At 39.1% G+C, this 15,996-nt stretch overlaps 1 long non-coding RNA gene across 1 annotated transcript; it reads right to left on the reverse strand.

The window, feature by feature from the left end:
- LOC109229096 lies at window positions 435–15,235 on the reverse strand. The gene is made up of 2 exons (XR_002068506.1): window positions 2,504–15,235; window positions 435–1,451 (listed from the first exon to the last, which is right to left on the reverse strand). It is a non-coding gene; the product is annotated as an uncharacterized LOC109229096 (long non-coding RNA).

Raw genomic sequence — 15,996 nt, forward strand, 5'->3', positions numbered from 1 at the left:
AAACAGGCTCTTAATATACGTGACCCCCCCCCCCCTCCCCTCCCCCCGAGGAAATAAGTCTCGTGGTATTCAATGCATGCTTTTGGATCGACCTTCAAAGCCCAAAAAGCGGCAAGTGACAGTGAGTCAAATGATATTAGGGGGCTTTTGAATCCACTCTTCTATCTCACAGCTAAAGTATTGTCTGAAACAGGAACTTACATGAAAGGACTTACCATCCACAGCATTCTACATCAGTTTGATTACACAATTGCAGACTGACACTTAGACATTATCTGCAACGTCATCGGAAACCCCCCACACATGACACCTCATTATCAGGATTGCCATGGAGTTGATTCCCATTGCAGATTGATATTTGGATGTGCTCTGCAGCATTCACGAAAATCACACAAACTGACGAAAGCCACCAAGCAATAGCAAAGAATATTATGTTTCAGGCAGGCAAGAACTTCTTAAAGATGATGAGAATATACAAGGATCACCAACTTTCCAGATAATAAATTCTTTAAGACGCTTGAATACACAATTTGGGGCCTGGCTAAACGCGAACCTCTTATTTAGTTGAATATTGAGTTGGAAGTCACTCAGAGACATCAAGGAGAAGTTTTCCACTGCAAGGGTGTATCATCATTGCATGGGAGTAGACGTGAAAAGAAAAAAAAGACTACAATCCCTCCATACTGGAAATTTGGATGTAGTCTGCAAGCGTCCATAGAGACACCACACATATCAATATCGTTTTCGCAATGTTGCCATGATGACAAGTTTGACCACCATTGCAAACTGATATTTGCACTGGTCTTGCAGCATCCATGAAAAGCTCACAAGCAAATAGTGAAGAGTTCATGTTGTGCAGCATTGAATGGAAGCATTTCTAGACATCAATAATGAACCAAATATCACTAAAATGGAGCGGACATGAAAGGAAAACAAGCTCGGAAGGTAGCCTGCACCGCATTGAAACCTCACATGTCAAATCAGAAACTTCAATGGTCCACTATTAAGATGCCGTCTACATCATCCATGAAAATCCAGTAGCAATAGCAAACAGTGAAAGAGTATTATACTGCAACCAGGGAAGGAGGGATGGAATATCGGCTGTTTTTTGAGGATATATACCGGGTAAGTAGAAAACATACTGAAACTACATATCCATATACTGCCGGGCAACGCACTAAACTCTAGTTGAATATTGCGTTATGAGCCATCAATAGCGAAACAATATCTCCTGTGTGAACGAGGATCTTCAATAAATCGCAGCAGATGTGAGACAGACTGCAATCCCTTATATCATCAAAAACATTGGTGAAATTCTTCTAACTGAATATCAAAATTTCTAATTACCAATTGCATGATAAGCGAGCACAACTAACTGAAACTTCTCAGTCGACTTGCCAATACAAGCTGCTAACACATCTTGAGGCATTTTATCTAGCAGCCACGCTTTCCTGATAAGTAACATTAACTGTAATCAGACACGACCACAAAGACAAAAAACAATGACATATTTAAAGAAGCACATGTTCCCATCCTAATTGCTCAAGACAAATAACAAGAAACACTCGAAGGCAGCTCCAGAAATCATTTCCATGAACAAAAAAGAAGGGACAACTATAATTGCACACTTGACATCTTCCCTCCTCCTTTTTCCGGGCTTGGGACCGGCTGATTTGACAGGCGGAGTTACAAGGGTCGCCTAATTACCTAAACAAAACTAGCAACAGGTAGACCAAAACCACAGGAGAAACACAAGGAGAAACCACAGTTGGTATCATGACAAGACAAGCCAAGATCATATGTTGAACAAATAAAACAGACTTGAACAAAATGCATCACTCAAGACGAACCTCCTGGAAATAAGTTCGGATTTACACAAACGGAAATGAAGACTGGGAGGAACAGACCGGGTAGCAACCTCCTAATTAAAAACGGAACAAATTGACGGAATTGTTGAAGAATGGATACAGGTCTACAACTATACTTAGGGATACAAAGTGAGAGACACAGGTCTACCTAGGAGAGAATATAGGATAGATTGACGATTCAATCGCTAAACAAAAAAAAAAAAGACCTGAACCAATAAGACTGAGACTTGGCAATGACCTTCTAAGTAAAATTCATAACTGAAGGAACTGAAGGACAAAATCACACAAGTCAAAATGGAAATTCAACGTCTTTGTGCTAGAATACTGTTGCAAATTCCATTATCCTAGAAAATTCTCACAACTTAAATTAGAGATTGAAACAGACTCATGGTGCTGGAACATTGCAAACCTTTCCGTGATAATGAAGCAGTAACAAATACTTAGCTCCTTAGACTCCATGTAAGATTGAAAAGGGATTTATTTTTTCCAGTTGTAAATACTGCAGCACCTCCTTAGTGCTAGCTTTATAATACAATTACCTCATTCTCACAAAAAAGATTATGAAGCAGTGGATACACTCCTCATCCCACCCCCGAAAGAAAATCTCATCCTACAAAACAATGATGGAACCTCACCCGCCATAGAAAAAACTCATCCAGCCAAGTGACAAAAGCAAACTCTCCCTCGAGTCTCTCTCAAAGCTGAAACTCCAAAGGACTACTTCCACATCAAAAAACCTTGTTTAAAGTAACAAAATCAATAAGATTACTTCCACATCAAAAAACCTTGTTTAAAGCAACAAAATCAATTCACAACACCTCACTCTAGTGTAAGCAGGAATCAAAAAGCAAATTGCAGGTACAAATTCCATAGTGCCAGCTGACCTACCAAAGTTGGGCATAGCCCATTACAATGTCAACATTCTCAAAAGAACATAAAATCACATCTGTGTTCAACCACGTCATGAATATCAAATGATATAAGAACCTATAAGCTGGGTGTCCATGTTCCTTTTTTCCCTTTTGATGAAGGAAGGTATCTCTCCTAAGGCTGGGGGGAACCTTCCACACAGAAGATATAATAAGACTCCCTCAGATCTAAAAGCTCAATCGACAGCACATACGCTTAGACCGCATTGCATACACTCCCTGAGAAAAATCACATGGTATTATATCCCTCTCAAGTTCCATCCTCTAATCTCACAGTAAAAGACACTTATAAAAGCAGCTATGCGAGAGAAATGATTATCCAAACACCGGTTGCACTAACAAACCCAACCTAACATGGAATGCACTTCAAATTTCCTAAACAAGCCATAGACTTCACCCTGCCCATCTAGGATCCGAATCGTTCAGGCAAAAATAGCAGATATGATAGGACAGTTCCTCCAAAGAAAAGCCAGCAGATGTTGAAAAGCAGAGTCCCCGGACTATAATGAAACATTCACAGGAAAAAATTGTACTGTTTTCCAATGTGACTTCACGTGAAGTAGACAACTTCATGGAGCTGGATAGTTGGTGCACAATATGACTTTAGCTGACAAAATGCTAATCTGAAAATGCACAGCAGCTAAAATGTAAAAGAAGTTATATCTCCAGCCCGAAACAGAACTTTATTTGTTAGAAGATATATGTGATGCATGAACCAGGAAGATGGTCAGCAGAAGCTTCTTTAATGTATTGGACATAGGTACACTTCTCGCATACGGGTGGTTGCTTTGTTTGATTTTTCCTTTACTACCTTATTCCTCCAAAAGGGGAAGAAAAAAGACCGAGCAGTAAAGATATTGCTCACTGGAAACCCTGCAACAAAATCCACATCAGCCCATTATAGCATAATATTGCGAAAGCCAGTCAACATCCACCAGTCCTTAACAAGGATGTCTTCTACAGAAATCTGATGTATAGAAAAACATTTGTGAAAGCTAAAGCAAAAAACAAAATGTAAAAGCTTCAGTCAGAAAATAACGAGGCATCGTGCAATCTGAAAGAGAGAATGAAAGAACGGAAGATGAAAAAAGCTGATCAATATTCATCATGCGACGGAAGAGACCACGAGAATCCTAAATTTTGCAACATATGTACTAGTACATAACCACCCTTTGGGGTCAGGTTAAAGAAAGGATGACATCACATCAGCAAAAATTGAAATCTCGACATTATTGAATTTAAGCAATATTAGAGCAAGCAAAAGGCAAGATGAACTCACAAACCAACAACAATTTTGCTCCATTAAAACAAGAACAAAAAATCCACACTGCTGTATGACCCGGTGACTGCACAAAAGAAAGGCCCGGTTAAATACATGTTGGGCAAACCATACCACCGAAGAATCACCAGAAATGGCAGAGACACATGACGAGAAAAGCCTTTTCCTTAATAACCTTCGCATTCACATACAAAAATAAAATAAGAGAGTACATGACCTTTTCTACAGGATATGAGCCAGGTTTTTTTTACAGGTACTATTGATCTGTTTTAGATTAGTGAATCGAGCTCTTTTTGAGGCAAACGCAGTTCAAATGGTAATGTGTTATGGAGAAAAAAGTGTGGAGGGGCTCTTTTACAAATAGCGTTTACAATAGCTAACAGTTTGAAGCAAGTCTTCAAATGAATGAAGATACAAAATATAATATGCATGCTTCAAAAGAGAGAGAGAGAGAGAGAGAGAGAGAGAGAGAGAGAGAGAGAGAGAGAATCTACCTAATAGAATAGTTTGAAACAAATGAACTCATACAAAACTATAAGCACTAAAACCCCTCTGCTTCCTCGTAAAGACATTGATTGATCAGAGTCTACGAGATCTAAGATGTTCCTCTCTTCTAGTTAATATAGACTAATAGTTAACTTCAGACTAGGAGGACAGCAAGGTAGCCCAAGAACTGCCGCCATCACTATGATTACAGAATGAAACTGAACTTAAACTCGCAATACCATAAAAGCCTAAAGAAACGCAAATAGACGAACAAGGCCATTCCATGAGGAAAGAATTCACTGCTCTAAGACCCAACAGCTGCAAGCACAGAAAGGAGGAAGAGTTTAGTGCAAATCTCGTAAAACCCATACCACCTCGGAAATTACTAGAGAAGCCAGATAAAAAATTGAAAACACCCTTCTCTCGAAGCCTGAAAATATCCAGATTGCAGTGCAAGCACCAAAAGAAGACCAAGAGACAGCGCGCACACAAATATGCGACAGCAACCTTTGAAATCCCATATATAATCCTCTATTACAGTCACCATGTGCTATACAACAAACAAAACCAAGCTGGCGTGACAAGCAGAAAAAGACGGAATTGCGTAGCAAGTACACCAAAAGAAAAGGAACACTTGTATGTGATCTCATCAGTTGTATCATCGATGAACATAAGCATCTGACTTGAACTAAAAATGGCAGCAGAATACACAATGCACACTTGTGAAAAGATTTTAACTTAGTTGGGAACTTCCATATAACACCAGTTTTGATAAAAGCTTAAGAGAGATGAAAATATTCGATACCTATAGTCAAAGACCTTGGAACTTGCCCTTATATCCTTCATAACTGACACCATACCTAGGTATGGGACCGAACAAGATAACGAGAAATCAGGGTAAAAGAAGTTGATGCAAGGAAAAAACCACCAATATTAGCATCAAAATCAGCAAATTAGATGAAAGTCAAGATATGAAATCCAAGTAAATGATAGCTCCACATTGGGGTTTTGCCCTGCATGACACATTCGGTAGACATTCGGTAGAATCAAGGACGGACTCACTCACCATAAAGATCCAAGTCAGCATGGTAGCGTTATTGCTAGTTCTACTTGTATTCTGATTCAATAAAAAGAATTTGTGAGGTTCCAGGGGAGTGATAGCTCAGGCAGTGTGGCAAAACAGTGTACACCAGTGCACAAATAGAAGAAGAAGCTCATGTAACCTCTGTCCATTGTTGCAACTCCAAATAGAACTGGAACTTGATGCTAACATAGAAACACCATTTCCGATCATCAAGGGAAAAATAAACACAGTACTAATTGCATAGTGGAGTCTCACAACAAAAACCTCTGAACCAACCCAAAATCTAAAAGCATGCTTCATCCCCAAATATTGCACCAAGAATGGATCTCACCAGCTTTCAATTTCATCAGAGTCCCACATGTCGTAATACACAAGAAAACGGTCGAGGATGAGAACAAAAAAAATAATCTACACATGGAAGGAAAGCAAAGATAAGAACATTGAGAAACCAACGTAACTAGCAGAAGGTCACAAAAAGCAGCACGGAAAAGGGAAGTCTGCGACTGCGACTGCGACGGCTATTGGTGAAGGGTAATTGGTGAGATACCATGAATAGGGTAGAGGGTAACTAGGCACAATCCACCAGAAGGCCTTTCTTCTATAAACATTACCAAGACCTGATCAACCAATGCCAATGATGAAATACAAAGAACCAACTCTAATCAACAAAGAAGATAGAGGAAACAGATCTAATAACAAACTGGATCTCAGACCCAAAAAGAGAAAATTCAAAGAACTCCCAAAGCCTGACTGCCCGCTTGAATTGCTTGGGTCCAAGCTTAACTTCTCAACGGAAACTACGAGAGAATTGCAAATCAGGAACCTATATCCCAACAGCTGCAAGCACAGAGAGAAGGAACAGTTAAAAAGTTGGCGAAACCCATGCCACCTAGGAAAACACTAGATATTACACACGAGAGATCGAAAAACCCCCCTTTTTCAAAGCTTGACAATATCTGGATTGCAGTGCAAGCACTTGACACCAACCTCTGAAATTTCAAAATCTAATGCTCTATCACTGTCACCATGTGTTCTACACATCCATCCAACAAACAAAAGCAAGCTGGCATAATAAACAAAAGAAAACAGAAGCAGAAAAAAAGACATGCAGCAAGAACACCAAAAGCAGAGTAGCACTATATGGGGCTATATCAAAAGATCCAGATTTGAGTTTTAAGTACTTATCAGGTGTCCATAACCATAAGAGATCTCTCTCATAAGTTGGATAATCCAAGAACATAAGCATCTGGACTGAAAACAAAAAAGTGGCAGCAGAATAAACTATAAACACTTGTGAAAAGATTCATCTCAGTCAACAATTTCCGTATTACCAGCAGTGTTGACAGACAGAAGCGAATCACAATAATTAGGGAAGGAAACTGGAACGGAAGTCTCAATAATTAGAAGTCCGAACTACAGAAACCTCAACGCAAATCGGCAAGGAAACAAGCGGCTCCATGGAAAGCAGAATTCACTGCTCTAAGGCCCAATGGCTGCAAGCACAAATAGGAGGTAACATTTAAGTGAAAAGCTAGTGAAACCCATACCACTAGGAAATCAGAAGAGATGACAGAGACAAGATTGAAAAATTCCCTTTCTTGAAGCTTGACAATATCAAGATTGCAATGCAAGCACCAAAAAGACCAAGAAACCATGTGTAATGATGCATACTGGATCACCAACCTTTGAAACTTCAAATCCAATCCTTAATTACTGTCACCAAGTGGTCTACACATCCACCCAACAAACAAAAACAAGTTGGAGTGATAAACAAAAGAGAACAGTAGCAGAGAGGATATGTACGAGAAAACCAAAAGTAGAGGAGCACTTTATAGGGCTATCAAAAGATCCAGATTTGAGATGGAGTACTTATCAGGTGTCCAACCAGGTGTCCATAACTATAGGAGAGATCTCATCACTTGGATCATCGAAGAACATAAGCATCTGGAATGAAAAAAATGAAAATGGCAGCAGAATATGCTATACACACTTGTGAAAAGATTTATCTCAGTCAACAATTTCCCTATACAAGCAGTTTTGACAAAGATAAGGTTATCACTATAATTAGTATAGAAAACTGGATTGAAAATCTCAATACTCAATAGAAGCCTAAACTACCGAGACCTCAATGACCGGCAAGGAAAACAAGGCAGCTCCATGCAAGGAGGAATTCACTTCTCTAGGGCCCACTGGCTGCGAGCACAAACAGGAGGTAACAGTAAGCGAAAAGCTGGTGAAACCCATACCACTACGAAATCACAAGAGATGCCGGAGACAAGATTGGAAAACCCCCTTTCTCGAAGCCTGACAATATCAAGATTGAAATGCAAGCACCAAAAAGACCAAGAAACCGTGTGTAACATACTGGATCACCAACCTTTGAAATTCAATATCCAATCCTTAATTACTGTCACCATGTGGTCTACACATCCACCCAACAAACAGAAACAAGTTGGCATGATAAACAAAAGAAAACAATAGCAGAGAAGATATGTAGCGAGAAACCCAAAGGTAGATGAGCACTTTATGAGGCTATCAAAAGATCCAGATTTGAGATTGATACTTATCAGGTGTCCAACCAGGCATCCATAACCATAAGAGAGATCTCACAAGTTGGATAATTGAACATAAGCATCTGGACTGAAGATGCTAAAAATGGCAGCAGAATACACTACAAACACTTGTGAAAAGATTTATCTCAGGCGACAATTTCTGTATTACCAGCCATTTGGACAAAGAGAGAAGGGAATCACTATCATTAGGGAAGGAAACTGGAATGAATCTCAATAATTATAGAAGTCTGAACTACAGAAACCTCCATGCAAATCGGCAAGGAAACACGCGGCTCCATGGAAAGACGCATTCACTGCTCTAAGGCCCAATGGCTGCAAGCACAAATAGGAGGCAACATTTAAGTGAAAAACTGGTGAAACCCGAACCACTAGGAAATCAAAAGAGATACCAGAGACAAGATTGAAAAACCCCCTTTCTCTCGAAGCCTAACAATACCAAGATCGCATTGCAAGCACCAAAAGACCAAAAAACCATGCATAGCACATGCTGGATCACCAACCTTAGAAATTTCAAAATCCGATCGTTAATTACTGTCAGTCCGTCACCAAGTGGTCTACACATCCCCACAACAAACAAATACAAGTTGGCGAGATAAACAAAAGAAAACAGTAGCAGAGAAGATATGTAGCGAGAAAACCAAAAGTAAAGGAGCACTTTATGGGGCTATCAAAAGATCCAGAATTGAGATTGAGTACTTATCAGGTGTCCAACCAGGTGTCCATAACTATAAGAGAGATCTCATCAGTTGAATCATCGAAGAATATAAGCATCTAGAATAAAAAACTGAAAATGGCAGCAAAATATGCTACACACACTTGCGAAAAGATTTATCCTCACAGTCAGCAATTTCCCTATGCCAGGAGTTTTGACAAAGATAAGGGAATCACTATAATTAGGATAGAAAACTGGATTGAAAATCTCAATACTCATAGAAAAGCCTAAACTACAGAGACCTCTATGACCGGCAAGAAAAACAAGGCAGAGCTCCATGCAAGGAGGAATTCACTTCTCTGGGGCCCAATAGCTGCAAAAGCACAAACAGGAGGTAACAGTAAGCGAAAAGCTGGTGAAACCCATACCACTAGGAAATCACAAGAGGTGACGGAGACAAGATTGAAAAACCCCCTTTCTTGAAGCCTGACAATATCAAGATTGCAATGCAAGCACCAAGAGACTGTGTAACATACTGGATCACCAACCTTTGAAATTCAATATCCAAACCTTAATTATTGTCACCATGTGGTCAACACATCCACCCAACAAACAAAAACAAGTTGGCATGATAAACAAAATAAAACAGTAGCAGAGAAGATATGTAGCGAGAAAACCAAAGGTAGATGAGGACTTTATGGAGATGAAAAGATCCAGATTTGAGATTGAATACTTATCAGGTGTCCAACCAGGTGTCCATAACCATAAGAGAGATCTCACAAGTTGGATAATTGAAGAACATAAGCATCTGGACTGAAGATGAAAAAATGGTACCAAAATACACTACAAACACTTGTGAAAAGATTTATCTCATGTGACAATTTATGTATTAGTTGTAGTTTGGACAAAGAGAGGAGGAATCACTATCAGTAGGCAAGGAAACTGGACGAAGATCTCAATAATTATTGAAGTCTGAACTACAGAAACCTCAATGCAAATCGGCAAGGAAACACGCGGCTCCATGGAAAGACGCATTCACTGCTCTGAGGCCCCATGGCTGCAAGCACAAATAGGAGGTACATTTAGGTGAAAAACTGGTGAAACCCGTACCACTAGGAAATCAAAAGAGATGCCAGAGACGAGATTGAAAAAAATCCCTTTCTCGAAGCCTGACAATACCAATATTGCATTGCAAGCACCAAAAAGACCAAGAAACCATGCATAGCGCATGCTGGATCACCAACCTTTTAAATTTCAAAATCCAATCCTTAATTACTGTCACCATGTGGTCTACACATCCCCACAACAAAGAAATACAAGTTGGCGAGATAAACAAAAGAAAAAAGTAGCAGAGAAGACATGTAGCGAGAAAACCAAAAGTAGAGCACTTTATGGGGCTATCAAAAGATCCAGAATTGAGATTGAGTACTTATCAGGTGTCCAACCAGGTGTCCATAACTATAAGAGAGATCTGATCAGTTGGATCATCGAAGAACATAAGCATCTGGAATGAAAAAACTGAAGATGGCAGGCAAAATATGCTATACACACTTGCCAAAAGATTTATCCTCAGTCAACAATTTCCCTATACCAGCAGTTTTGACAAAGATAAGGGAATCACTATAATTAGGATAGAAAACTGGATTGAAAATCTCAAAACTCATAGAAGCCTAAACTACAGAGACCTCAATGACCGGCAAGGAAAACAAGGCAACTCCATGCAAGGAGGAATTCATTCTCTGGGGCCCAATGGCTGCAAAGCACAAACAGGAGGTAACAGTAAGCGAAAAGCTGGTGAAACCCATACCACTAGGAAATCACAAGAGATGATGGAGACAAGACAGAAAAACCCCCTTTCTCGAAGCCTGACAATATCAAGGTTGCAATGCAAGCACCAAAAAGACCAAGAGATCGTGTGTAACATACTGGATCACCAACCTTTGAAATTCAATATCCAAACCTTAATTACTGTCACCGTGTGGTCTACACATCCACCCAACAAACAAAAACAAGTTGGCATGATAAACAAAAGAACACAGTAGCAGAGAAAATACGTAGCAAGAAAACCAAAGGTAGATGGGCACTTTGTGGGGCTATCAAAAGATCCAGATTTGAGATTGAATACTTATCAGGTGTCCAACCAGGCGTCCATAACCATAAGAGAGATCTCACAAGTTGGATAATTGAAGAACATAAGCATCTGGACTGAAGATGAAAAAATGGGAGCAGAATACACTACAAACACTTGTGAAAAGATTTATCTCAGATTACAATTTCTGTATTACCAGCCGTTTGGACAAAGAGAGAAGGGAATCACTATCATTAGGAAGGAAACTGGAATGAAAATCTCAATAATTATATTAGTCTGAACTACAGAAACCTCAATGCAAATCGGCAAGGAAACACGCGGCTCCATGGAAAGACGCATTCACTGCTCTAAGGTCCAATGGCTGCAAGCACAAATAGGAGGTAACATTTAAGTGAAAAACTGGTGAAACCCGTACCACTAGGAAATCAAAAGAGATGCCAGAGACAAGATTGAAAAAACCCCCTTTCTCGAAGCCTGACAATACCAAGATTGCATTGCAAGCACCAAAAAGACCAAGAAACCATGCATAACGCATGCTGGATCACCAACCTTTGAAATTTCAAAATCAAAGCCTTAATTACGGTCACCATGTGGTCTACACATCCCCACAACAAACAAATACAAGTTGGCGTGATAAACAAAAGAAAACAGTAGCAGAGAAAATATGTAGCGAGAAAACCAAAAGTAGAGGAGCACTTTATGGGGCCATCAAAAGATCCAGAATTGAGATTGAGTACTTATCAGGTGTCCAACCAGGTGTCCATAACTATATGAGAGATCTTTTCAGTTGGATCATCGAAGAACATCATCTGGAATGAAAAAACTGAAAATGGCAGCAAAATATGCTATACACACTTGTGAAAAGATTTATCCTCAGTCAACAATTTCCCTATGCCAGCAGTTTTAACAAAAGATGAGGCAATCACTATAATTAGGATAGAAAACTGGATTGAAAATCTCAATACTCATAGAAACTACAGAGACCTCAATGACCAGCAAGGAAAGCAAGGCAGCTCCATGCAAAGAGGAATTCACTTCTCTAGGGCCCAATGGCTGCAAGCACAAACGGTGGTAACAGTAAGTGAAAAGCTGCTGAAACCCATACCACTAGGAAATCACAAGAGATGCCAGACACAAGATTGAAATTCATCCTTTCTCGAAGCCTGACAATATCAGGATTGCAATGCAAGCACCAAAAAGACCAAGAAACCGTGTGTAACGCGGGACCACCAACCTTTGAAATTTCAAAATCCAGCCCTTAATTCATGTCACTATGTGGTCTACACATCCATCCAACAAACAAAAACAAGTTGGCATGATAACCAAAAGAAAACAGAAGCTGAGAAGATGAGTAGGGAGACCACCAAAAGTGGAAGAGCACTTTATGAGGCTATCTAAAGATGCAGAATTGAGTACTTATCAGGTGTCCATAATGATAAGAGATCTCATCAGCCGCATCGAAGAACATAAGCATCTGGAATGAAAACTAAAAACGGCAGCAGAATACACTATACATTGCTTGTGGAAAGAATAATCTTAATTGAGAGCTTCCATATAACAGCAGTTTTTGACAAAGCTTAGAGACAAGAAAATCTCCAATACCTCTTAAGCGTAAGACCTGAGAACTTGCTCTGCATCTTCCCGAACTCAAACACCAAAGCAATACACCTTCAGAATCACTCGCCCCCTTAGATCAATCTTAATACTCATCCATTGAAAACTACACCACCTGGGATGAAATCCACCAGATGACCAAACCAAAATATGCATTGAAGAAGTCAAGGTAAAAGAAGTTGATGCGAGAATAACACAACATTAGCATCAATATTAGCTGCAAGACATCAAATCCAAACCAATAGCTCCATGCTGAAGTTGTGCCCTGCTTGTCTTGTGACGCATAGGAACAGATGACGGACTGATTCATCTGAAGATCCAAGTCAGCGGGGAGCAAAATTGCTTGAGGTTTCAGAGTAGCAATAGCTCAGATAGTATGGAAAGAAATGTACACTACCGTAACGTCTCAAAATAGGAGGGGGAGCTCATGTTGAATCAGAGACAGAATAATCCCTCTATCCGTAGTTTTTACAACTCCAAATCGAAAAGGAACCTGATCAAAAAAACTAAATAGCAAGATACTCCCCTATGGTCAATGGAAAAAATAAACGCAGTGCCAATTGTGCAGCAAAGACTAGCAAAGACTCACAACAAAAATATCAGAATTGCGCACAAAACCTGAAAGCATGCTTGATTCCCTCGAAATTCCATCTAGAGTGGATCTCACCGCCTTTCAATTTCTTAACATCGCAAATCAAAGGATTGCAAACAAAAAACCCACATATCATAATAACAAGAAAACAATCAAGGATGACAACATAAAAGATAAACTATACAAGGGACGAAAGCAACCTTATGAACATAACCAAGGTAACTGGCAGAGGTCACAACAAGAAGCACGAAAAAGAAAATTCACAAAATGTTGTTTATAAAGGGGAGATACCATGACTATGAGTAGGATGAAGGTACTAGCTACAATTCCATGAAAAGAAATCACCCACCGGAAAATCACCATAGAGAAGACACATCAAAACCACTGGCAGCCCTTAGAATCTCCTACAGTTGCTACCCAGACCTGATCAAACATTGGCAACATTGACAAACAAACAACCCTCTCTAATCAACAAAAAAGAAAAACAAAACAGAAATAATTGAAAATTGAATGCGCACACAAAAAAAGAAAAAGAAAACTCAGAAAGGACTCCCAAACCCTGCCCACTTGAATTGCTTGACCCGAGCTTAATTCTCAAAACAGTCAGATCATAGAATTGCAGATTAGAAACCTACATCGCACGGAAAATGCAGCAAATCGAAAACAAAATAATAAGAAACAGATAAAGCACCAAAGGAAAGCAACAATATGAAGGTAGAGAGTACTGGTAGTGACTGAGAGCTAAGAAATCAAAACCAATCTCAACGCTCCATGAAAAGAAGAATTCATTGCACTCTTAACACCCAACGGCTGCAAGCACAGAAAGAAGGGAATAGTTAAGTGCGAAACCCATACACCTAGGAAATCACCAGAGATGCCAGAGACATGATTGAAAAACCCCCTTTTCTTGAAGCCTCTGACAGTGATCTGTAAACAACATGCAGAGGAGCGCATTCTGGACACCAACCTTAGAAATTTCTAAATCTAATCCATCCAACAAAACAGGCGTGATAAGCAAAAGAAAATTGGAGCAGAGAAAACTAGTAGCGAGAACACCAAATATAGAGAAGCACTTTAGGCGGCAATCTAAAGATTGAGAATTGAGTACTTATCCGTAAGACACTTATTCCTTTAGAACCACTTGCACCATGTACCCTTGAAAAGTGACATCAAAACCTAGGAATGAAATCCACCGATGACTGGACCAAATAAGCATTGAAGAAGTCAGGGTAAAGGAAGTTGATGCGAGAATAAGACAACATTAGCATATAAGATGCAAGATATCAAATCCAAACCGATAGCTCCATATGGAAGTTGTGGCCTGCTTGTGAAACATAGCGCACCTGGAGCTCATGTCAAATCAGAGACAGAATGATCTCTCTGTCCATGAGTACTTATCCGTAAGACACTTATTCCTTTAGAACCACTTGCACCATGTACCCTTGAAAAGTGATATCAAAACCTAGGAATGAAATCCACCGATGACCGGACCAAATAAGCATTGAAGAAGTCAGGGTAAAGGAAGTTGAAGCGAGAATAAGACAACATTAGCATATAAGATGTAAGATATCAAATCCAAACCGATAGCTCCATATCGAAGTTGTGGCCTGCTTGTGAAACATAGGCGCACCTGGAGCTCATGTCAAATCAGAGACAGATTGATCTCTCTGTCCATCGTTACCAACAAGAACTGGAACCTGATCGCTAACATAGCACATCCTCTCCGATCATCAATGGAAAAAATAAACATAGAACAAATTGCATAGGGAAAATCTCACAACAAAAACCTGAATCGCCCAAACCTGAAATCATGCTCTGATTCCCCCAAAATTGCATCTAGATCTAGAGTCAGGAATCGACCAAACCTGAAATCATGCTCTAATTTCCCCAAAAATTGCATCTAGATCTAGAGTCAGGCTTTCAATTTCTCAATCAAAGGACTGCAATTCAGAAACCCACATACTTGATACAAGAAAACAAGAACGAAAACCACTAACCTACATCCCGCTGTACAGGGAAAACTTAGATGCGCAATTGAAACCAAAGCAAACTGGGATGGAGGAATTGGCTTCGGGGCGAGTCTATTTATAATGCTGTGAGGCTGGGATGGACGGCTGAGATTAAGCGATGAAGATAACGCGTTGCGGGATACCAGCGGATGAATTTGGACCAGGAAATTTCAAAGGCGGTGGATAAGTGGATTAGGTCGGCATCTTTTGAGTATTAAATATTTTTGCATTGTGGTCCACAATTAATATTTGTTTGTAAAGTCTTTTTACAGCCCAAAAAAAAAAAAAATATTAGCAACCAGAATAAAAATTTGTTTTCTATAAGACAACTAGATGATAGATGATGTATTATTGCTTTTTTTTTTTTCTTCTTGTTTTCTATCCTTTTAATATTTCTTGATCTATTGTTAATTACACATTTTTCACGCCTTTAGGAAAAGAAAAAAGAGAATAAGCTTTTGTGTAATAACGTATAGAACCACGATTACATGTATTATTATTTATCTTCTGCATTATGTGCATTTTAATTTTTCTAAAATCGTATTACTATATCAATCACTTTGAAACACTTGTCGAGTTTAATGCTTTATTATAGTTGATTAGATAATAATTCAAGTAGAATTTAAATTATTTCTACATAGGGCCTTTTTTATTTTAAAAAATTTTGCATCACTAATCCTTAAATTAAATTATTATTAAATAGTAATTACAAAGTCAGTTGAAAAATAAGTCGTCATGTAGTTTTCTCATTTTTTAAATTGAATGATATATAGTTTTATTCTTTTAGTATTTTCAGTGTGTTAATGTATTATTTTTTTCTT

The sequence above is a fragment of the Nicotiana attenuata genome, chromosome 7, assembly GCF_001879085.1.
Source record: "Nicotiana attenuata strain UT chromosome 7, NIATTr2, whole genome shotgun sequence".
Classification (NCBI taxonomy): Eukaryota; Viridiplantae; Streptophyta; class Magnoliopsida; order Solanales; family Solanaceae; genus Nicotiana; species Nicotiana attenuata.